At 43.8% G+C, this 23,642-nt stretch overlaps 1 protein-coding gene and 1 non-coding gene across 2 annotated transcripts in view; both read right to left on the bottom strand.

The window, feature by feature from the left end:
- The window catches only part of LOC126100704 (rabphilin-3A), a 1,079,132-nt gene that overhangs the window by 335,238 nt on the left and 720,252 nt on the right, over window positions 1-23,642 (bottom strand). The gene's annotated exons all lie outside the window — the stretch shown is intronic.
- On the bottom strand, window positions 8,487-8,559 carry Trnaa-cgc (transfer RNA alanine (anticodon CGC)). The gene has a single exon. It is a non-coding gene; the product is annotated as a tRNA-Ala (tRNA).

The raw sequence follows: 23,642 nt of genomic DNA, 5'->3' as shown, positions 1-23,642 counted from the left end.
ACTAAAATTAAATAATCAGTTACAGCGCACCTCTTAAATAAATAATACTACAAGGTAAAATACTATTTAGATAAGACAGAGTACTAAATGGTAAAAAAATAATAATTGTCATTCGTTAATGCATCTTACTACAAAATCCTATGCCCAGGGTCTGTGGTGCGTAATTCGAACATCTTTCTTTTCCTTAAGCTTAACCTTCCTTTCACTGCAGTGAGGTATTTCCTCAGTCTTTTAAAAGGCCATGGCACAAGAAGAAGAAGTCAACAGATTGTCGGAAATATGGCAGCGCGAACACTGATCAGTGTTATGATAAAAATGAGTAGTGCGCAACATAATATTGCAGTAGGTGCGAATTAGTAAATTTTTTAAAAAAATTGGTTGCCTTTCTCAATTAAGTTGACATTTCTGATACAATTTTCTAATTGACCCATGGATGAATAAACAACTAACTAGCTAAAGTTAATAGAGACAGTCACCCCTGCGGATTTATACAGGTCCTCACAGAAAACACAACCATTTTTCCTTTAGTTTTTCCTACATGGGTAATATATTCACAAACTTCTAATGGTTGACAGCAAACTCGTACTTCGTTTTTTGTGTTACAATGTTCCCTTGGGAGCATATTTCTCCATTTCTGTTTTACAGTCATTCTACCTTCTCTGCTTTTGGTTATACATTTATAACAAAATTGCACGCGAACATCACTAAGTGACGAAGTCGTAAGTGCTAGGCTACCAATTAAAATGACTGAGGTTTAGTACTACAGATCTTCAGATCTTCACTGGGTGTTTAACATGTCAAGGAGATGTTTCATGTTTTAAATCTAACATTAAACGTTTGTTGTTCTCTCGAGAAAGGTTCGTTTTGTGTACCTAATGAAGTTTTAATGAAAATGTAACGTCGAGCCCAACGTTCATTTTAAATGAGCGCATCAAAAAGACTCCATTATCTTTGTCATTTGCAACGTATGAGACATATATTATTAATTTTTAATTTAAACTTAATGAAAACTTTTATGTCCATCTTCTCACAAAAGGCTTTAATCGCTTGACATCAGACATTGGAGCTATTACAGTAAATTAATTTTCTTCAACGGTTCAGGTTGTAAAATAGAAGCACTTCATGGGTCTACTGCCGAAAGAAGAATTTTAGTTTTCCTACGAAAAAGGATGCAATTTTTAAGGACTAAATGTGTAAAGCTCAAAAATTGTATTCTCTAGGAAAGCACACTAAGAAAATGAGATCGATTGCGGGTATGCTATACGAGTTCCAAAATATTTCTTTTTAGTAATCCACCTAAAGCTTCTGCAATCAAAGTGTGAAGCTTAAAACATTCTACATATTTCGGGAGAAATGTACTTTAACCAAATACCTGATCTACCACTTGATGATGGAGCAAAGCCACCGAAACATGTTAAAAATGACAATGTTTCATGATTAGTTACGTTATGTGTTTTATTTGTAGGTATGATAAACTGTAGGTACGATACACTGCAGGTGTGATAAACTGCGAGTCTGAAGCCAAGTGGACTTTGATATTCGGAGGTATAAGTATCTGAGAAAAATGTCGTGGAGAAGGCTGTACTGACCAAGCGGAATCTAACTGAAGCAATTAGTGTCGGAGTTGCTAGTGGTAGGAGAGTAGCGCTTCAGAGTGTGGATGCTGCTCAACAGGGGAGAAGGTCTCGCAGATCGTATTACAGAAGTCTCTTTCCTGGCAGCAAGGTAGTGTTACTTACCAGTTATCGAGAGATAAAACGCAGTTTCAAAACCAAATTATGAGGGCATGCTGAAAAGTAATACCTGGAAATTGCCGGCCGCTGTGACCGAGCGGTTCTAGGTGCTTCAGACCGGAACCGCGCTGCTGCTACGGTCGCAGGTTCGAATCCTGCCTTGGGCATGGACGTATGAGATGTCCTTAAGTTATTTAGGTTTATTTAAAAAGCCTTAAAAGTTTTCATATAAAAATTCGGAGGCATTACTTTTCAGCACGCCCTTGTATACAGATTAGAAACGGTTTAGTCAATTATTTGTTTTTGAGCAGCTGCACCCTCTATCAACCAGCGACCCATAGGATCAGGTCGTCTTTGGTTCTGTCAATGTTTGTAGAGAATGATCAACTGACTAACGGTTAGCACGAGTCAGTTGAACTACTATTGGGAGAACTACTACAAAATGAGAGGAAGGAAGAAGACACTGTCATGAGATGTTGAGAGAACAACTGACTGAGGGCTACGAGAAATCTAGGACTGTTAATGCAGGTGACGATTGTACTGTCTGCCATCCGGTTCCCCTAAATGGCAGGCAGCACCACAAAACAGCCACGCTGTGAGGGAAACAAACCAACAGCCAAACAGGCGAAGACATCAGGTAAACACGCCGAAGATTCCAGTCGATTAATAGGAACCTTTCCTTGCAGAGGTCGCTGCGACACATCCGGCCACGGATTCCTACGCCGAGTTTCTATTGGCTCCAGCTCATTATATAGGCCCGGCCGGTCGAAGACAGACCAGTCTTCGTCCGCTGCTAATGACAACCGCTATAGCAGAGTCTCCGAGAAGATATCACCGAAGTCGCTGTACTGTACCGCCGATCGAAGTACCAGCCGACCGAGAGGAACCACATCTCCGGCTAGATCGACGGTCGTCTACATCTATTATACAGCCAGCTATTGTATTGTAGAAGAAGTTACGTTCAATAAACTGTTGGAGAATACAACAACGATCAAGAGGTCCTGGGGATGCTCAGCACATAAAAAAGTCACCAGGTCCCGATGGCATTCGGGTAGCAAAATTAAATTATTCTGGAAACAACCATTGCTCCTGCTTTAAGTGGACTGTTCAGCAAATGCCTGGCGCAAGCAGACTTTCCAAACTGATGCAGTTCTGCTGAGAAGGATAAAAATTCTATCCTACGAAAGTGCTATTTCTCATCTGCCTTATAAATATTCTTAGAAAGACGCTTGAAAAGTATTGAACAAGAGGGCCACGTTCATAGGAGGGAAACAGGATATGTATATGTGATTATTGTTAACATTAATGAACACATTATTATTTTAGTCCTCTTCATGCAACTAGAATTAAAAACGAGTGTGACGCTCAATATGGCTTTAGAATGGGTAAATCTGCTGAGGATGCTACTAATGATGCTTTGCTGATGCAGGGATCAGTGGACAATGTCGCTGTAATGACTAATGTATCTGGTAGCTTTCAGTGTCTTTAGAGGCCCTCTTTATTTGTGCGGTTGAGACATCTTAAGTAACCACGTAAAGTGTTAAAATCCTTCCAGACTACTGTGCACATACAGAAGTTTATTTGTAGAGCCTTTAAGTTACCCGGCCGTTTGACGATTTTATGAACCGCTCATTGGCTCGGTAAATTTTTGACCTGTTGGTCGGTGTTGTAGTCATTCGGTATTGGACTTTTAATGACCGAATCATGAAGAGTTGCCAGACAAAAACGAAAAATCATCTATCTATGAATACAAGCATTAAGCTTTGTAAAGTAGGTCACACACATTGGAAAACCGCTGATTTCATGCTCACTGATTGCGAATTGGAAGTAAAAAAGCTACGCAGTCACGTGCCATCTGTCAGTACACCGCTCAAATGCCGACTGTAGAGGCTGTCAAACTTCAAACAAAGCACAGCTTCAGCGGGAAGAAGAGCTCCAGTGAGCAGAACAATATTCCAGCTAACAGAAGAGTTCCAGCAAGCAGAATAGTTCCAGTGAGCAGAAGAGTTCCCGGGAGCAGAAGAGTTCCAGCTAGCAGAGGAGTTTCAGTGCGCAGAAGCGTTTCAGTGAGCCTCAAATATACAAGCCAGCGGGCGATACTATGTGAGCGAGTATTATACTCATTTAAGCCTGTACACTAAGGAGGACTTGCAAAAACTTGCCCGACTAACCTCTGGACTATGGTTATTGGTCTCCATCGTACATTTCGCTACATGTAGCTACGTCTGTATGTTGCTTTCATTGTGACGAATACTTGAACCTTAGGGTTCAACTGTAGCAATAGAGTCTAGCACTTCCATGTTTCGTGGTCGGTAGTACCATACGTTACTGTGTATGGGTTACCTTAATCTTAACAAAGTTATAGAAAGCTACAGGCTTGCGTGGCAAATTGTTCTGGTAATTGATTGGAGAGTCAAATAAGCCGCATCTATGCTTTACACTTACTGGAGCTATAAACTAGTACTTGAGCTTTTTTACATGTTCATCGAAAATACATGAAGAAGCAATAAAAATCAGACCAGTAAACCAACCTAGAGCCTCATTTCCTTGCCATCAGGTCTATTTCCTTAGCCAGACTCCCAAGTGATTCTGCATTGTTTCCAACCACAGAAACCTGATACATCTCAACTTGACCACTTCACCATTTCACTCCTGTACGCAGTCGCTCCTGTTCCAAGAAACGGATGACCCAAAATCCATCTCTGACCTGAGAGCGAGCTTCTGAGTTAGTATGTTGCGACCCACGTCGGGTTACGGCAGATTACTTGTCGATAGCAATTCTGGACAACTTACTCCCGTGGTACATGTATCACCGTAATAACATCCATAACTTTGTGCCTTTGTGACACACGTCTGCTTCTGCTGCTCTTCAATATAACTAGCTCAACACAGTGTGATGAAAAGGCATCTCTGAATTAAACAGTTTATGATGAACTCTAAGTTTATTGTGTTGAGTACATGAAAAGGTCCCAACGTCGATCTGAGGTCCATTCAGAGTCCATGAACGAGAACATTATTTACATTTTCTCTTAAGTAAGCCATTGCCCTATTTTATGCTGCTCGGTCGCAGTAAAGCAAAATACACTGTTCCATATTGTACAATACTGGTCGTAAAATAAATACTTCGCGCCCCAATATGTAAACCATCGTTTGCTTTCCCTGACTCGTGTTTGTTCACTCCGTGAGCCAAAGTGACTACGCGCCGTTCTTCAGCCACTAAAAGCTTACTCCACTTCTTCCCAAGTGGGTGGGTATCTCCTCATCGCCTGTGTTCTTCATCAAGAAGAAATGGATAAGAGTAAGATTATAATAACTGTAGTGATGTCGATATCTTTACCGCTAAAGGTCTCAACAAGAATCTGACAACGGCTGCCCTCTGCTTTCAGTCTTAGATTCTGGGACATAAATCCCGAAATCCTATCAAAAAACGTACAAGGAAAATTCGTATAACTGGGCATAATAACGTTTTCTGATGATCTCCTGTAACAAGCCAAAGGTAGCAGTAAACTTTCTATGATACCTCGGAAGTCTATCTGTATAACATTGATAGGAGGACTAACTTACTGCAGCAAACCTGTAATCAGAATTAATTATGTGCGGCGAGGAAGAAACTTTTGCTGTATATATCTCGGGTGCAAATAAACGGGAAATCAAACTTTCATGCCCATGTAAACACAGTACGAACGAAAAGTTTGGCTATTATGAACTGCTTGGGTTCTGGTGACTCGCCTTAGCTAGTTCGTTTCACAGGCACTGCTCCTCAGCACTATTACAGAAGAACAGTGAGGAAAATGTTGATCTTTATTCCGTTCTCGCTCTTCTTACCTATTTGGGTGGGAAATGGAAAATACAGTAAAGACGACAAAACTATGTAGAGAGGAGCGACATCTGGAGAGAAAGTTTCAGTTTTTTTCTTTATGCTGACGACATAGTGAGGTAATAGTCTTTCTACGTTAAAGTCGCCTGGCGTTGCGAAGTGTGCTTACTTTTTATTGGAATTAACTCTTCTAACAACTGCACTGCTTAATTTCTCTTTTAACGAGTAATCTTCTCAAGGTAGAAGTTTAATACACGTAGCAGAAATAACCGATAGATTTCTCTAGTAACTTCAGGGAGTTTTCCAAGTCAATCGTAGTTAAAAAAAAAAAGAAACTCATGCCAAGATGATGGTAGCTGACTTTAAAAAGTAAAAGAAATTTCGTAATGTTTATATTGTATTTCCAGCTCCGAAGCTGTGTATATAACGATTGGAAATAGTTGTAGCATCTCCAGTCTATTTTTCGTGAACGAGATCGCGAGTGCCGTGATAAGCTATCAATAATGCACAGACAACAAATTTTTCCCGCAGAAGTAATATAAACAGTGAAATCATAATTGGCAAGAACTGGGTTCAAATCCCAGTCCGGTTACCCGGATTTCGGATTTTTAGCAGTTAACTGATAAGAAAAAGGAGCACGAAAATTACTTGTCCCATTCTTGGCTCAAACGAGTCGCCAATGACATCTATGGATACGACACGTTTTACCTTTCCCTTTTACTTTTCATTTTACGATTTGTTTTAATGTTAAGCTACACTCATAATTATTTGAATCTATTAGGTCTGTATCATTCATAAACCGGAAACGGGTTATAATCGGAACAGCTGTTGTATTCAACGCTCTCCATGATCACGCATACAGGCTAAAACTACCCTGCATGGTTACCACTATGAGCACTGAAAATGTGCAATGGAAATCCAAGAAGACTCTTTTTATAAATGAGGTGTCAGAAAATGTGACAACAGACTTTATCGCAATGTTAGAGAGACAAATATACTCACTAGGAATGAAATGGAGACCCCCTACTTGTAGCATATAGCACACCATTTTGCCCACATCCTGGTCCATGACTCAACTCCTGCCCGTAAATCATACAGATTCGTAGGAGAAACCTCACAGAGACTTTCTCGCAGTATTCTCACTCATTTCAGGAGCGAAGATCTGACCCATTGTCCTGGTGATGGCAGAGGTCGCCTGTAGCGTGATGTATGTGAACGAAAGTTTACAAATGTTCGTACAGTAGACTCCAGTGTCGCTCACTGATAAGAAACGACGACAGACGTGCCATGGACCCCAACACACCCATCACAACATCCCCAGAACCAACAAAAGCACCAGGTGGTTCGATGAACCCTCTGTGAGGCACTTAACTATGACTTAAAGAGTAGCTATGTAGATGTACATGTAGATCTCTGACAGAGACCATGAGCTCGTCCTCTTCGCTATAATGGATGCCAGAACAAGTTTTCAGTACAATAGGGTGTTGTGTCTAGACAAGAGTCTAGACACAGGGTGAGGTTACCGATAGGCACGCGTACACACACGCCGGCTGGCGTGAGTTCTGGAACAGGATACTTGATGAATGCTATAGAGAAAAATATGCAGCTCCTTGAATACTTAACTTTAATTCATCCTTGTGGTACATCGCTATTGACGATACAAATGAGTATCTCCAGATACGGTTAATTACAATCACTGTAAGGCTAATGGCGCCTTGCTAGGTCGTAGCCATGGACTTAGCTGAAGGCTATTCTAACTATCTGCTCGGCTAATGAGAGTAAGGCTTCGTCCGTGTAGTCGCTAGCAAAGTCGTCGTACAACTGGGGCGAGTGCTAGTCCGTCTTTCTAGACCTGCCATGTGGTGGCGCTAGGTCTGCAAGTACTGACAGTCGCGACACGCGGGTCCAACATGTACTAATGGACCGCGGCCGATTTAAGCTACCACCTAGCAAGTGTGGTGTCTGGCGGTGACACCACATAGGGAAAGTTTCTTTGCCCAGTATGCAGGTTTTTGAATAATCTGACGGTCACGTCATGGGTACTTATTTGTTTCCCTTGTGACCAATCTTTGTATGGAAGATTTTGAGAAGTGAGCACTCATCTCAGCAGTTTTAAAACAAACAGCAGTTTAAGGAAACGTTGATCATACCTTTGGCCTCATAATCTTGACAGACTGCGAGAATTCTTTCATGTAAGCATAAAATTTACTCTAGAAATTGAGTAAGAAGGTTGTTCGCCGCTTTTAGACAGTGCGACGTTAGAGTAATTGGACCCTTGGAAGTTCGTTCTTTCGAAAGCCCATTCACATAGACCGATACTACAGCCTGCTAGTTTCCACCACCCGGAGCAATAGGCGTTCTGAAGACCTTGATTCTTCGTGCCCTTACCATCTCAGACGTCGACAACCTGCAAACGGAACTGGTCTTCAACGGGCTGAAAACTGGTATTCGTTTCTGTAGATAACGAAGCTGCTACACTTGCGTAAACGGCAGCATAAGGGTAACAATCAAATCCCATATTCCTAAATTTCCGAAAAGAATCGGCAAGATGCCCCACTGCAGACTGTTAACGAAGATACGAGCATATGGAATAGATTCCCAGATATGTCAGTGGTTCGAAGCTTTCTTAAGTAACAGAACTCAGTACGTTGTTCTCGGGGGCGAATGTTCATCAGAGATAAGAATATCGCCAGGAGTGCCCCAGGGAAGTGTGACGGGACTGCTGTTACTGCCCGCGTACGTAAATGATCTGGCGAACAGGGTGGGGGGGGGGAGATTAGTGTTTAACGTCCCGTCGACAACGAGGTCATTAGAGACGGAGCGCAAGCTCGGGTGAGGGAAGGATGGGGAAGGAAATCGGCCGTGCCCTTTCAAAGGAACCATCCCGGCATTTGCCTGAAGCGATTTAGGGAAATCACGGAAAACCTAAATCAGGATGGCCGGAGACGGGATTGAACCGTCGTCCTCCCGAATGCGAGTCCAGTGCGCTAACCACTGCGCCACCTCGCTCGGTTTGGCGAACAGGGTGTGCAGCAGTCTGCGATGCTGTGGTGTGCGGGAATGTGTCGTCGTTGAGTAATTGTAGAAGGATACAAGATCACTTAGACAACATTTCTAGTTGGTGTAATCAGTTCCTTGAAGGCGGCAAACCTGCTATCACCGAACACCGGTATTACTATTGGTCAGCGGATGCAATACAATGCAACAAAAATTGTGGGCCATACTTCAAACTTTTGGAAGTCCATTATCAATGTAATCTGTGGAAATATATCTGTCTGAGGCACTTATCAATCGAGATGGCAGGTTCCACTCAGATACGGCATGGTATTGCTCTGAGTAGCCGGCGTTGTTCAGTGACAATTTTTTTTTAAGTTGACCGATTTACAAGAGCAGTGTGGTGGAACACGTGGGTCCTATAAACGTAACTTGGCACAAATTGTCTCTGGAACCTAGGATTTTAAACACTGCATTTTAATTTGTAGATGGACTTTGTCAGGATGACAAATATGAAGAACGCGTAAAAAGTATCAAAACACATTTGTACCTACAGCGGAAAACGTGACGCATGACATTCGATTTTTGAACATTAAACTTTGAAGACGGCTTTGATGTACAGAATGAAACTATATAGTTTCAAGTCTTTTCAAGTCTCAAACATCTATGACATATATATATGTAGACTGAAGCGACGAATGAAGATTTGTGCGAAGGACAGGATTTGAACTTGTATCCGCCGCTCAGTAGGAAAACGCGCTGACCAATACGTCACCCTGGCACTGTGGCTTCTCGCAATTGCATGGACTACCCTAGCACACTCCCTCTTTAATCCAAATTTTCATTCGCACCTCAGCCCACTTTGTATTCTCATTGAACTCGAACAAGTTTCCATTCATCGCATCGGTCTACATATATGGGGGTTCATTCTAACTGAAGACATTGAAATATCTCCAAAACTACATATCGCATCAAAACAAGTTAATATTCCAGTTTGTTTATCTCGGAGGGGGACGTCCAACGATACCAAATTCTAACTTCCATCCGAACCCATGCATGGGAGACGCACGGCAACTTCGAAATCTTCAATGGTAATCACCATTTTTTATTGCTTACGATTCTACGGTAAAATCTACCTACATTTTGTATGAAGCATTTTTTTTCGTATCGCACAGATGGTGCTGTAATCGGAGGAATAGAAATGGGTACACAATAGTAATTTATGACGTGCTAGTCAATAGCCCTTGAATACCCAATGGCAGGTGGGACTTCGCCTCCATGCTGCTAGGATAGGATAGGCCAGTGTTTCATAACTTCTAATAGGAAATCCCATCCGTGACGTTGTATTCCTCCGACATATCGAACAGGCAACTACTCGACGCGCCACTGCGGTCGTGTACCGATCTACGACGTACCATAACAGGCAGTACACTGCGACCGGATCTCAGATATCGTGCAGACGTAGAACGGATAGCGGCTCTTGCTGTGCCGGAGATCTTCACAAAAGAGACCGGCAACCATGCGGGCACCTCGGGCACGCGTGCAGCCTAAATGGCCCCTGCACGCCGCAGCATCGCGAACTCGCCCTGTTGCAGTAACGGACGGATACCAGGCGGCGGTACAAGCGCTAGCAGAGGCCACCGTTCCCAAGCGACGTATCCGCGCGTCCCCCACACGTGATCAGAAAACAGTGGCGCGCGTATTCCGCCACCGGCAGCTATAAAGATCGGCGCCAGGGCTGCAGAGGTCAACGACCACGTCCGGCTGGTGAAGGAGCGGCTGCCTGCCTCCTTGGCCGTCAGAGCTGAAGATGATGTGATTGAGCAAATCACACAAGAAGAGGTGCAGCAACAGCTCGCCCTCCTGCCAACTAGGAAGGCAGGTGGTTGCGACGATGTCTACAACGCACTGTTTGAAACAATTGGCACCTGACGCAGCGCGCGTTCTGACGACAATTTTCAGTGCCGTTCTGAAGAGCTACAGCTGCCCCTCGGCGTGGAAGCATGCTGAGGTGGTGGCCATTCCAAAAGCAGGTAAGGGCAACACACTGGCCCAGAATTACAGTCTGCTGTCGACCACTTCAAAGATCTTCGAGCGTCTCTACGCGAGAAGATTTCACCGCCAAGTTAGGTTTAAGTAGTTCTAAGTTCTATGGGACTGATGACTTTAGAAGTTAAGTCCCATAGTGCTCAGAGCCAAGTCAGGGAAGATGGTATGCTTCCTGACGAGCATTTCGGGTTCCGCAGAGGGCACTCGACGCAACAACAGATGCTGCGGCTCGTGGAGCAGGCGATGGGGGCGCTGGAGCGTCGCGAATACTTCGGGCAGGTGCTTCTGGACGTCGCCGGCGCCTTCGACTGCGTGTGGCACAACGGCCTTCTGTACAAGCTGCATGTGGATGGGGTGCCAGTGTCGCACGTCCGCCGGCTCCAATCATAACTACAAGAACGCACCTCCCGTGTTCGAGCTGACGATGGTACCTCAGCAGCACGTCCCATCCGAGCGGGAGTACCACAGGGGTTCGTCCTCTGCCCCCTACTGCACTCTCTCTACACAGCTAACGCCTAGGGTACACCTGGCACTCTACGCGGACGACACCGCGCTGTTCGCGAAGAGTATGAACGTCGCCACCTGCAGCTCGCCTGCAACGAGCTTGGAGCTTGAGCTACCAAATGGCGGCTCAAATTCAACGCAGGCAAGAGCCAGGAGGTGAATTTCACGTGGAAGAAGGTGCCAGCGGAAATCCGGCCGGTGTAGATCATAGGTAGCGCCATCCTACGGTCACGCACTGGTCAGTACCTCGGCGTGACATTCGACATGCGGCTGACGTGGAAGGTGCACATATGGGAGGTGCGGGCAAAGCCGCTGGCCAGGATGCGCCTTCTGTACTCGCTGCTCGACCCTGAGACATTGTAACGCCGGAAATGCATGTCCTCCTATTTCCATCTATTGTACTATAAACTTGTTTTCCTTATTTTTGTTACCTGAATATATGACATTTCTGTGTCTTTACATATTGTAATTGTTTCACTATTTGTATATATATATATATATATATATATATATATATATATATATATATATATATATATATATATATATATGTATGCATTTATGTCGATGTATAATTGGTTTGTTTCGTAAATATTATTTGTATTTTTACGCTGGGTCTTGCCTATGGAAAACTGCTATCGAACGATTACATCGATAGGTCGTGTGAAGAATCAAAGTGTGTAGGATCTTTGGTAGTGTTAACTCTGCCTCGTGGAGCGCGGGCAGAGCAAATTGGCTGGGGTGGTGCAGAGGAGCAGGTGTGTTGTGTGAAGCTCCCGCGAGTTGCCGCGCTTTCGGGGTTTGGCAGCATGTAATTGCGCTCGACTTGCTATGATAGTTTCTGACATGGTGTCGCGGACGGGAAGCATTAGCTGGCGCACATCAAGAGCCCGTTTCGTCTGGTGACCGTGTCGAGAAGAAGGCGCGCCAACATCCAGCTTCTACAACAGCGACGGCCGACAATGAGTGACTGTCGTCACCTCCTCGATCGACGGCTTCAAACCTTCAATCAACCAACACGGAAGACTGGAAGCACGTAAAGTTATAGAACTGTATGGCAGACCTCAGCTTTTCAAACTTTTAAAATGGTTGCATCACAAAATTACAGCAACTTAGCATGAACCTTTGTTGCTCATTGTCCCAATTGCACTGCCAAGCAGGGTCCCTTCCTTTTCCGAAATGAACCCGAGTGTCGTTGAAATTCAAACGCCAGCATTAAAGTAATATAATTCGATTTCACTGCTTTAATTTCAAAGTTCAGTTAAGGCATTCATAGCTGGCTACAATATTTAGATTACACAAGCACAAATTAAGAGTGCGAGTTTTGTTACCGTATTTTAGCTTACCTGTGACTGCAGCTCAGCTTGGTACGTACTAAATTTTACTATTGTTAATTGTTCAGAATCATTTAATTCAAGTTCAAAGTTAAATCTCTTATTTCTAAATTGCATAGATTCAAGTAGCTTTTGAAATGATTGTTGAGGTAGTCCAAGACTAACCGTATTTTACTGAATTTCGATGTGCTTCAGAAAGAAAGCTCACTATTAACTTCAGTCACTAAATTAACTTTCGATTTTCCGGTTTTATTAATTCTTTTGCTAAATTAAGTCAGAGGGTAGCGAAATTTATTACTTCTGACAAACTTTCAGTTTTCACACTACACGTGTCAACCTTCAGTTGCCACGCTTCTAGTGCTAATTATATGTGTAATAGCCTTTCTTTTTCAGTTACTATAGTACTTGTCCTTAGGACTGGCGACCGTAATTTCCCCCAAATCTCAAATATCTAATTACCGCTAGTTAATTGTTAACGTAACGGCCGCACATTTACTTTCTTTATTAACTTTACCCCTTTTCAAAATTAATTTCCACCAGTTTCATTTGCATTTTTCCTTTCATTTAGATGTAACCCTTTCCTCCCTCTTTACCGACAAATTAACTTCGGTGACGATTGCTTTAACATCTGAGGTCATCAGTCCCATAGAACTCAGAACTACTGAAACCTAACTAATCTAAGGACATCACACACATCCATGCCCGAGGCATGAAGCGCCTAGAACCGCTCGGTCACAACGGCCGGCTGCGGCAGGATGCTGTACCTCACACTCATCAGGCCAGCGTTGGAAAAAGGTGCCGTAGTCTGGGGGACTATCTCTGAAGTTGCTACGTGCAGAACTAAGCCCTCAGGATTGCACTGCATCTGCCACGTGATTTTCCCACGTGAGTAGTGCACCAACGTGCCGGAATACCACCGCTTAAACAGCGCATCCGACAACTAGCTACGAGATTCTACGCGGCAACAAGAGAATCCGAAAATCGCCTAGTCACTGGCCTGGGAAAGCAAGTCCACTGGCGGCCCACCACACTCTGGCCGAACCTCCTGCGTCACACCGAGGGAAGACACCTTTTGAAGTCACGACGAGAGCACAGGTCAATTCTTCTGGCTTCGAGAGCCTCCCCTAGCCTCTGGGCGGATGCTATTCGCCGCGCGGAGTGGCCGCGAGGTTCGAGGCGCCATATTATGGATTGCACGGCCCCTCCTGCCGCAGGTTCGAGTCCTCCCTCGGGAATGAGTCTGTGTGTTGTTCTTAGTGTAAGTTAGTTTAAGTAGTGTGTGAGTCTAGGGACCGATGACCTCAAAAGTTTGGTCCCTTAGGAATTCACACACATCTGAAGATCTGCATGCTGTTCACCCCACCGTCTTAGGGCGCCGTCAAAGTCCATCGTAGGGACTGACGCCTTGTACTCACCATTCGTCGTTGTTTCCCTTTGTGCGATCAGGCTGTGTGCAGGATAGATTTTTCTGTTCCTATGCTCGTGTTATTCGGGACAGCTTCATCGTACTTAGAATATTTTCCACGCAAGTGTATCTGTTTATGACAATCCTAATTGTCTTACTTTGTAAGATGCTTCGCACCTGAGAGACACTGTAGTTGTGATATTGTTGTTACTGTCGAAGCAGACGTTTCTTTCCTTGGCCAATAAGCTTTTGTAAACTTTGATTATTGTTTGCCTTATGTCTGTGTGAGCGACACATCATATCTAAAGAATACAACACTTGCGCAGTGTTTGTTGCCTACACACCTACCTATCATTTGGAGAAGCGCAAGTGGACAGAAGAAAACATTGAAATGATCTTGATTAGGGAGAATGTTGACGCAGCTGTTGCCTTGTATGCAGAGCGTTTTCCAGAGAGAGCTCGCTCTCGTTCTCTTACAAGGTTGTAAACGCCTTTATGTTTGATGACAGCGTAGAGACGGGGAAAAGGAAAGAAGCAAAGGCATATAGGGGAAGCCAATTAAATAGTGTACTAGCAGCAGCGCACCACAGCTCACGGATAAGCGCCCGGCAATTACACTGCGGTCTCTGTAAGTAGTACTGTCACAACACTGTATCATCGTAAGTATCATTCATACCACGTGTCAGTGCATCAAGAACGTCATGGCGCCGATTTCCATAATAGGCACATCAACGAAAGCAAACGACCCTCACGTTCTTTGCCAAGGTACTACATCTACATCCATACTCCGCAAGCCACCTGACGGCGTGTGGCGGAGGGTACCTTGAGTACCTCTATCGGTTCTCCCTTCTATTCCAGTCTCGTATTGTTCGTGGAAAGAAGGATTGTCGGTATGCCTCTGTGTGGGCTCTAATCTGTCTGATTTTATCCTCATGGTCTCTTCGCGAGATATACGTAGGAGGGAGCAATATACTGCTTGACTCTTCGGTGAAGGTATGTTCTCGGAACTTTGACAAAAGCCCGTACCGAGCTACTGAGCGTCTCTCCTGCAGAGTCTTCCACTGGAGTTTATCTATCATCTCCGTAACGCTTTCGCGATTACTAAATGATCCTGTAACGAAGCGCGCTGCTCTCCGTTGGATCTTCTCTATATCTTCTATCAACCCTATCTGGTACGGATCCCACACTGCTGAGCTTTCCCTCTCCCGGATTTTCAAGGTCCGAGGGGAAGATCGGGACACCGCCGCAACTGCGGTACTCTTCGCGTTCCAAATCCTATCTCCCTGCTAGAGGATTTCAGGGAACTCGAACGCTCATTCAGAAAAGAAAACTCTTCCCCGATCTCCCGACGGCGTCTCCGGGTCCTTTTGGGTTACCCCGACGAGCATCTCTAAAAGAGGGGCCCGACTTGAATCGGTTCCGCTGCCGGGTTCCGGAATAGGAACCGGATTCCCTTTCGCCCAACGGGGGCCACTCCGACCGGGACTACTACTTTCCGATGAGTCTACATTCATAAACCATGGTAGCATTAACCAGAATAACATGCATTACTGGAGTGTAGACAATCCTCACTGGTTAGGCAAGTTGATGATCAACGTCCTTGGTCGGTTAACATATGGTGTGGCATCATGGGGAACAAACCCATTGGTCCGTGTTTTATCAACGGGACGTTCAATGGACCATAATATCGAACGTTTCTGGAACACGAACTACCGGTACTGCTGCAGGATATTGACCTGGACGTTCGACAACATGTGGTTTGAACATGACAGTTGTCAAACGCATTAGACAACTGAAGCGCGGGAGGTATTAGACCATGTTTACACTCGTCGGTTGATCGACAGAGGTAGCCCTATTAATTGGTCCGTAAGGTTGCCGGATTTAACATCGCCACATTTCTTTCTGTGGGGATATTTAAAAGATAATGTGTGCCAGCAAGTGCCAACCGGCCGCGAAGACATGGTCGACATCATCAGAAACGGCTGTGCTGACATTCCCGCAGTTATGCTTCTGTCTTGTGTACGGACACATGGACAGCGGATCACTAAGTGTATTGAAGTTGACGGTACTACACTAGAACAGTCACTGTAATTGAAAAAGTAGAGTAGCATTCGCATCGAGTCATGGCCGAAGTGGCGCGTCGAGTAGTCCCTTGTTGGATATGTGAGAGGAATACAACGTTGCAAAAGGGGTTTCCAATTAGAAGTTATGAAATAGTGGCCTGTGCTATCCTCGTGGCAAGGCGATGGGATCCCAGGTGCCATTGGATATTCACAGGCCATTGAGTAGCATATCGTAAATTATGATTGTGTGTCCGTTCCTATTCCTCTGATTTCAGCGCCATCTGTGGCGAAACAAAGAAAATGCTTCAGACAAAATGTATGTATATTTTGCTGTAGAATCGTAAACTGCAACAAAAAAAAATGAAGGTTGCTATTGAAGATTTCGAAGTTGCCCCACCACCACCCACACACAGGTGGCGCGGGGGATGAAGTGTGGTATCATTGGATGTCTCATACAACTTTTTTTGATCCGATGTGTAGTTTCCGAGATATTTCAATGTTTCAGTGAAAATGAACACCTAGTATACACCAAAGATGTTTGAAACTTTAAAACATCTGTGGTACAGTGTAGTTTCATTTCTTTAAAACACCTGTGCCTGGGTTTCAGGCACGATACCCTGTTTCGGTTGATGCTGAGCTACTATTCCAATATGTTTGGAGAGCGTCTGTAAAGCTGTTAGAGTTTAGGGGTCTGAGACGTGAATGGTAATTTGGATTGAGTAGGGAGGAATTCTATAGTAGTTCGTACAGTTGTACAAAGCCACTGTGCCATAGTGGTTATCACATCCGCCTAGTGAGCAGGAGACGCAGGTGCGAATCCCAGCCTTGGTACAAATTTTCATTCGTCTCTTCTTTCTGCATGTATACATCTTTGGTGTATGGGTTTCTTTCTGTATGTTCACGCTACTCTCAGAAACAACCGAAGGGATTTTGACCCAGTTTTCACTAAATGATAGACTGATTCAGAAGGAAAGTTCCCGTACATAATTCGTAAACATATCGAGCAAATTGGCTGAACAATGCTTAATTAAAGTCTCCTGCCACTGTCAAACCGATGCTATTGCCATGAGAGAACTGCTTCGAATAAACAATTCATAATATAAATTAAAATCTGCCAACCGCATTTTTACGTCTGTATGTGAAGGCCAATCTCAGGTACTACTGCGGAGATGATCATACAATCTTCATTAACAGACAGAATTATTCACGGGTAAGGTTTGTGGACATACGAGTTAGATGAAAGGCTGCCTAGGTACACCGCCGGGCCAGCGTGAGCTACCGTCGACTTCCTAAACGACTTGCGATGCAGAACGCATCGGATATCAATACGATAAAAACAGATTTGGTACGTAGAGTTAATATTCAAGGAAAGTCAAACGAAATGTCGAGATAGGTCACACAGAAAATGTAATCTGCGCTGGAGTCAGATGGCCAGGTAGTGCCCGTATCTCGTGTCAATCTGGTGCTGCAGTCGGGCGGACCGTGCGGCGTGATAGCTCACAGCTTCCATAATTGCCACAAGGTATCACTCGGAGCGCCAATTAAATAAAGCTCTGTTTGGGAAAAGTATGGTCAGCGTGCTGGCGGTGGCGCCGTATTGGTTCTATCAAGTTGCTGCTTATATACTGAGCGCTACATTGTATTCAGCCTTTTTTTATTATTAAAGATGCGAGCTCACATAACTCACACATTGCTTAGGTAGAGTACAAGCTTCAGACTAAAATGTGACTCGTTTTTAGCCAATGACGAAGTGCAAAAGGAGGAAAGTGGCGTGGAAAAGATTGGCCATGCCTCCTGAGGGCTTTTCCAAATGTTTTGTTTAAGTTATGCGAAAGTGATGATTTTCAGCTACCTAATGTTGTTCCCTGAATATTGATCAAAACTCTACGCAGTCGCCTGTAAACTATATTACCATTACGGCAAACAAGTCGTCTTGCCGTAGACACTTAGTGTGCTACCCATCCGAAGCTGGGGTGAGTCGCTAGTTATTGGTCTAGCAGTAGCGACAATTTTAATCGTGTCTAGCGGGTCAAAGCGAGGCTGTCAGCCAATATTTAGATCGATTTAATGTGGTTGAGCCGGCCGCGGTGGCCGAGCGGTTCTAGGTGCTTCAGTCCGGAACCATGCAGCAGCTACGGTAGCAGGTTCGAATCCTGCCTCGGGCATGGATGTGTGTGATGTCCTTGTCCTTACGGTAGTTATGTTTAAGTTGTTCTTTTTTTAGGGGACTGATGACCTCAGCTGTTACGTCCCATAGTGCTTAGAGCCATTTGAACTATTTGAATGTGGTTGAAGCACGGAGGAATAATCCGAGCAGTCAATGAACTCGTCCGAGTAAATCTGCGGAGAAACTAGTTTCGCACACAGAACAAGGCTGACAAGGAGCCTGACCAGTCCAACACGTCGAAACACATCCTGCAAGCTTTTGCACGCGAAGAAAACACCGAAAGAGTTGCACCGTTCAAAATTTTACTTGCTAAGGCGCACTGCAAGTAGTAAAAGTTGGAAACTGCCAAATTCATCGCTCGACAGATAGCTGTAGAAGCGTACACCCCTGTCGTAGCCACAGCAGACAGCGCATGCGCAGCACGACAGTCACATATCCTTGTTTGACAGCACGTCGCTAAACAGACAACGCTGCACAAAAGTGCTTGTAATTTGTAAAGCGAATTCCAGTCTCGTTGATAGTTTCACTGACACAGTTGTTCACCGTTACCAATCGTTCGAATTTTCAAGTTATTTAATATCCATAATAATTAACAGCTGCCTTTGCGGTATCGTTAATTGTCACTATCGAGATAAACCGAAAAAATGTTTTTTTTTCTTTTCTTTGCGTATGCTTCCTAATAGCATCTATCTTCGTGGAGACTCCAGGGTTTAACACTAACGTGATATCCATTTCATGTTTTGTACGTTCTAAAGATAACATATGAAAGACTTGATATGCAGTCGAAATCTGCTCCTTCTCCTGAAGATATACATACCTGTTTTTAGTTAATTTCTTGGGTATGCCTTCGAATTGTGTCGATAGTTCGTTAGAAATTGTAATAACATTAGAAGAAACAGGAAATAATGGACGATTCCTTGAATTATGGCTCGAATGATGATTGTCGGACTAATTAAAGTCCAGAGCAAAACTACAATATCTTCCTAGCAGAATAATGGACGATTCCTTGAATTATGGCTCGAATGATGATTGTCTGACTAATTAAAGTCCAGAGCAAAAACACAATATCTTCCTAGCACAAAGGAAAGACAGAGAGCAATAACTTCCGGTGATAAAGAGAAAGCTGTGAACTTTTTTGTTGAACGAAGGAGAGAGAAAACGTTTAAGTTAGGCTGTGTGTAAAACCCATTCCCTTTCGTAAAATTTGAAGCTGAATTCTATAAATGGAAGAAAGATTTACACGCAGTACAAAATATGCGGCAAAATAAAACTCGCAAAAGTGCGAAAGAAAAACTATTCAAAAATTTACGAGTAAAAGTGGTCCTGAGAGTCAATGCACCGTTACCGAGGGAAATCTACGAGACTAGGACCTCCGATATGCAAGTAGGTAAACATTACTGATTTCTAGGCTTCTTCGGCCTGGTTAAACAAGTTCAGAAAATTTATACAGGAAAGGAAGTAGCAAAATTACGAAGTTTCCTTCAGGTAAACATGCAGAGGAGATGCGATTAATAGGTAGCACCATAGACAAATTTGTAACTTCTTGTTAGCACCTAAAAAGCCAGTCAAGTTTCGTGCAAAAACTGTATGGAGACCGTAAAAACAGACTCGTTGTGCAGTTACTGTATTGTATGACACATTCGTGTGCCACAATGTCAGTGGTAAGTACTAGCGGATAACTGTTTCCGCAGCTTAATATACAGGGTGGTTCATTGATAGTGACCGGGCCAAATATCTCACGAAATAAGCATCAAACGAAAAAACTACGAACAACGAAACTCGTCTAGCTTGAAGGGGGAAACCAGATGGCGCTATGGTTGGCCCCCTAGATGGCGCTGCCATAGGTCAAACGGATATCAACTGCGTTTTTTTAAATAGGAACCCCCATTTTTATTACATATTCGTGTAGTACGTAAAGAAATATGAATGTTTTAGTTGGACCACTTTTTTCGCTTTGTGATAGATGGCGCTGTAATAGTCACAAACTTATAAGTACATGGTATCACGTAACATTCCGCCAGTGCGGACGGTATTTACTTCGTGATACATTACCCGTGTTAAAATGGACCGTTTACCAATTGCGGAAAAGGTCGATATCGTGTTGATGTGTGACTATTGTGATCAAAATGCCCAACGGGCGTGTGCTATGTATGTTGCTCGGTATCCTGGACGACATCATCCAAGCGTCCGGACCGTCACCCGGACAGTTACATTATTTAAGGAAACAGCAAGTGTGCAGCCAAATATGAAACGTCAACCACGACCTGCAACAAATGATGATGCCCAAGTAGGTGTTTTAGCTGCTGTCGCGACTAATCCGCACATCAGTAGCAGACAAATGGTTCAAATGGCTCTGAGCACTATGGGACTTAACATCTGAGGTCATCAGTCCCCTAGAACTTAGAACTACTTAAACCTAGCTAACCTAAGGACATCACACACATCCATGCCCGAGGCAGGATTCGAACCTGCGACCGTAGCGGTCGTGCGGTTCCAGTAGCAGACAAATTGCGCGAGAATCGGGAATCTCAAAAACGTCGGTGTTGAGAATGCTACATCAACATCGATTGCACCCATACCATATTTCTATGCACCAGGAATTGGGTGGCGACGACTTTGAACATCATGTACTGTTCTGCCACTGGGCACAAGACAAATTACGTGACGATGACAGATATTTTGCACGCTTTCTATTTAGCGACGAAGCGTCATTCACCAACAGCGGTGAGGTAAACCGGCATAATATGCACTATTGGGCAACGGAAAATCCACGACGGCTGCGACTTGTGGTACATCAGCGACCTTAATGTATGGTGCGGCATTATGGGAGGAAGGATAATTGGCCCCCATTTTATCGATGGCAATTTAAGTGGTGCAATGTATGCTGATTTCCTACGTAATGTTCTACCGATGTTACTACAAGATGTTTCACCGCATGACAGAATGGCGACGTACTTCCAACATGAATGATGTCCGGCACATAGCTCGCGTGCGGTTGAAGCGGTATTGAATAGCATATTTCATGACAGGTAAATTGGTCGTCGAAGCACCTTACTATGGCCCCCACGTTCACCGGATCTGACGTCCCCGGATTTCTTTCTGTGGGGAAAGTCGAAGGATATTTGCTATCATGATACACCGACAAGGCCTGACAACGTGCGTCAGCGCATTTTCAATGCTTGTGCGAAAATTACGGAAGGCGAACTACTCGTTGTTGAGAGGAAGGTCGTTACACGTATTGCCAAATGCATTGAGGTTGACGGACATCATTTTGAACATTTATTGCATTAATGTGGTATTTACAGGTAATCACGCTGTAACAGCATGCATTCTCAGAAATGATAAGTTCACAAAGGTACATGTATCACATTGGAACAACCGAAATAAAATGTTCAAAGGTACCTACGTTCTGTACTTTAATTTAAAAAACCTACCTGTTACCAACTGTTCGTCTAAAATTGTAGGCCGTATGTTTGTGACTATTACAGCGCCATCTATCACAAAGTGAAAAATGTGGTCCAACTGAAACATTCATATTTATTTACGTACTACACGAATATGTATTAAAAATGGGGGTTCCTATTTTTAAAAAAACGCAGTTGATATCCGTTTGACCTATGGTAGCGCCATCTAGGGGGCCAACCGTAGCGCCATCTGGTTTCCCCCTTCAAGCTAGACAAGTTTCGTTCTTTGTAGTTTTTTCGTTTGACGCTTATTTTGTGAGATATTTGGCCCGGTCACGATCAATGGACCACCCTGTATAAAACGTATGTCTTCAGTAACCTCAAGGCAAGTTAGGGCCAAGAATTAAACAAAAAAGACTGCTTTGTTGCAAAAATTTTGTAACCGACTCAGCAAACTCTAGAAAAATGGAAGAGAACAATTTTCATTGTTAAATCCTAAACGTCTTATTTAATTGTTTCAGGTTGGCTTGGGTTGCCTGGTGGTTTGTTATACTTCACATATGCACCAAACGCTTAAATAAGTTGCCACTGGAACACTCCTTTTATATGCAATGAATGTTGCTTACAGAATTTCAGTCGCCAGCTAGTATGTGTCCAGAATCCGTGTGCCTTCCTCCTCCAAAATGGCTCAGACTTCACCAGCTTACAAGCTGCAGATAAAGCTGCCGAAAATTAACTCCTCGTTCACTTTCCCTCCACGACATAGGTAAGACGTGAGATGAAATTCACCTTCTTATATTGTCTTCAAAATTACAACTCAACACATGATAAATGAGGACAGCTACCAGCTCGTTTACGTCTCTCTGTACTACATACATAACAGATTTGATATTCGAACTGATAATTAACAATTACAATACATTTATTATCTTTGACATTTCGCGTTCTTAGATTTCATGGAGCTCTATCTTCCGCACAGCCAGCTGTGTGGAACCGCTATCTGCACCTCGGCGGGTAGGGTCGTCTGACTGCTAGCCATTTCCGTACAGTCACTGGATGGTTAGCTCCAGTATCAGCAAGTACGATTTAAAACATCTCCCAAAAGTGCGGCGCTCACCACATATCGATTGATCTCAAGCAGGAACAACTTTTCCCCGACATATGTCTTTAAGGATGTGACACGTCTCATTCAAGGAATGAGATGTATCACTACAGCTGCACATAATTATTCACTGCATTTGTTGGACTCTTGGCCTGGACATAACAACATTTATGTCGTTTTGGAGGACGACGACAAGACTGTTAACACAATTCATATTCCACCGGGAAGTAACAGTGTCGTTCTGTTCCTCGATAAAGAAATGTTTCTACCGTTTCAAGCATTTTCCAGAAAATTGTCAGACGGCATAAATGCCGAAAGCTCCTTGTTAATTCAGGTTTATCAGCGGAACAGTAGGTGCATTGTCAGATTGCATCATCAAGTTAAAACTAATCATCCGTACAGGCATTGGAGACCCAACGGTACCAACATCATGATGTTTTACGAATTTCATCATGTATGACTGGTACGAGGCACAATGTGCAGGGCAACGGCCACGACCATTTCTTTCTCCATCATAATTCTGTCTATTTAAAACTAGTATTTACTGTAAAGTGCGTAAGTGCATTAATTTTTTTTTTATCAGGTGTGTCCTGTTTACCCGGCAGGAGTGGAAGAGCGGTTCTAAGTGTTTCAGTCTAGAACCGCGCGACCGCTACGGTCTCAGGTTCGAATCCTGCCTCGGGCATGGATGTGTGTGATGACCTTAGGTCAGTTAGGTTTAAGTAGTTGTAAGATCTAGGGGAATGATGACCTCAGATGTAAGTCCCATAGTGCTCAGAGCCATTTGAGACATTTTTGTGTATTGTCTAAGGAAAATGTTTCTTTTCGTCGTCTAATAGATCCTTCGGATTTTTGTGCCAATGGCGGCTTTAGGCGCCGGCCACCGCTGACGACCTCGCGCCTACGGGGGTTCGCAAAAATGTCGTTCAAGTTATTAACATATTTTATTTCTGTACGAGTGTAGCAGGATTTTTCTAGGGTCGTCTGGCAACATTATGGAGACTAAGCCCCTATTCGACGATGCACCTAAGGTGTACATCTATGCAGCAGCGCCCCAAGCGTACGTGTTC

The sequence above is a fragment of the Schistocerca cancellata genome, chromosome 9, assembly GCF_023864275.1.
Source record: "Schistocerca cancellata isolate TAMUIC-IGC-003103 chromosome 9, iqSchCanc2.1, whole genome shotgun sequence".
Lineage (NCBI taxonomy): Eukaryota > Metazoa > Arthropoda > Insecta > Orthoptera > Acrididae > Schistocerca > Schistocerca cancellata.
The sequence above is the reverse complement of the archived record's forward strand: the minus strand, read 5'-3'. Positions and strand labels throughout refer to the sequence as shown.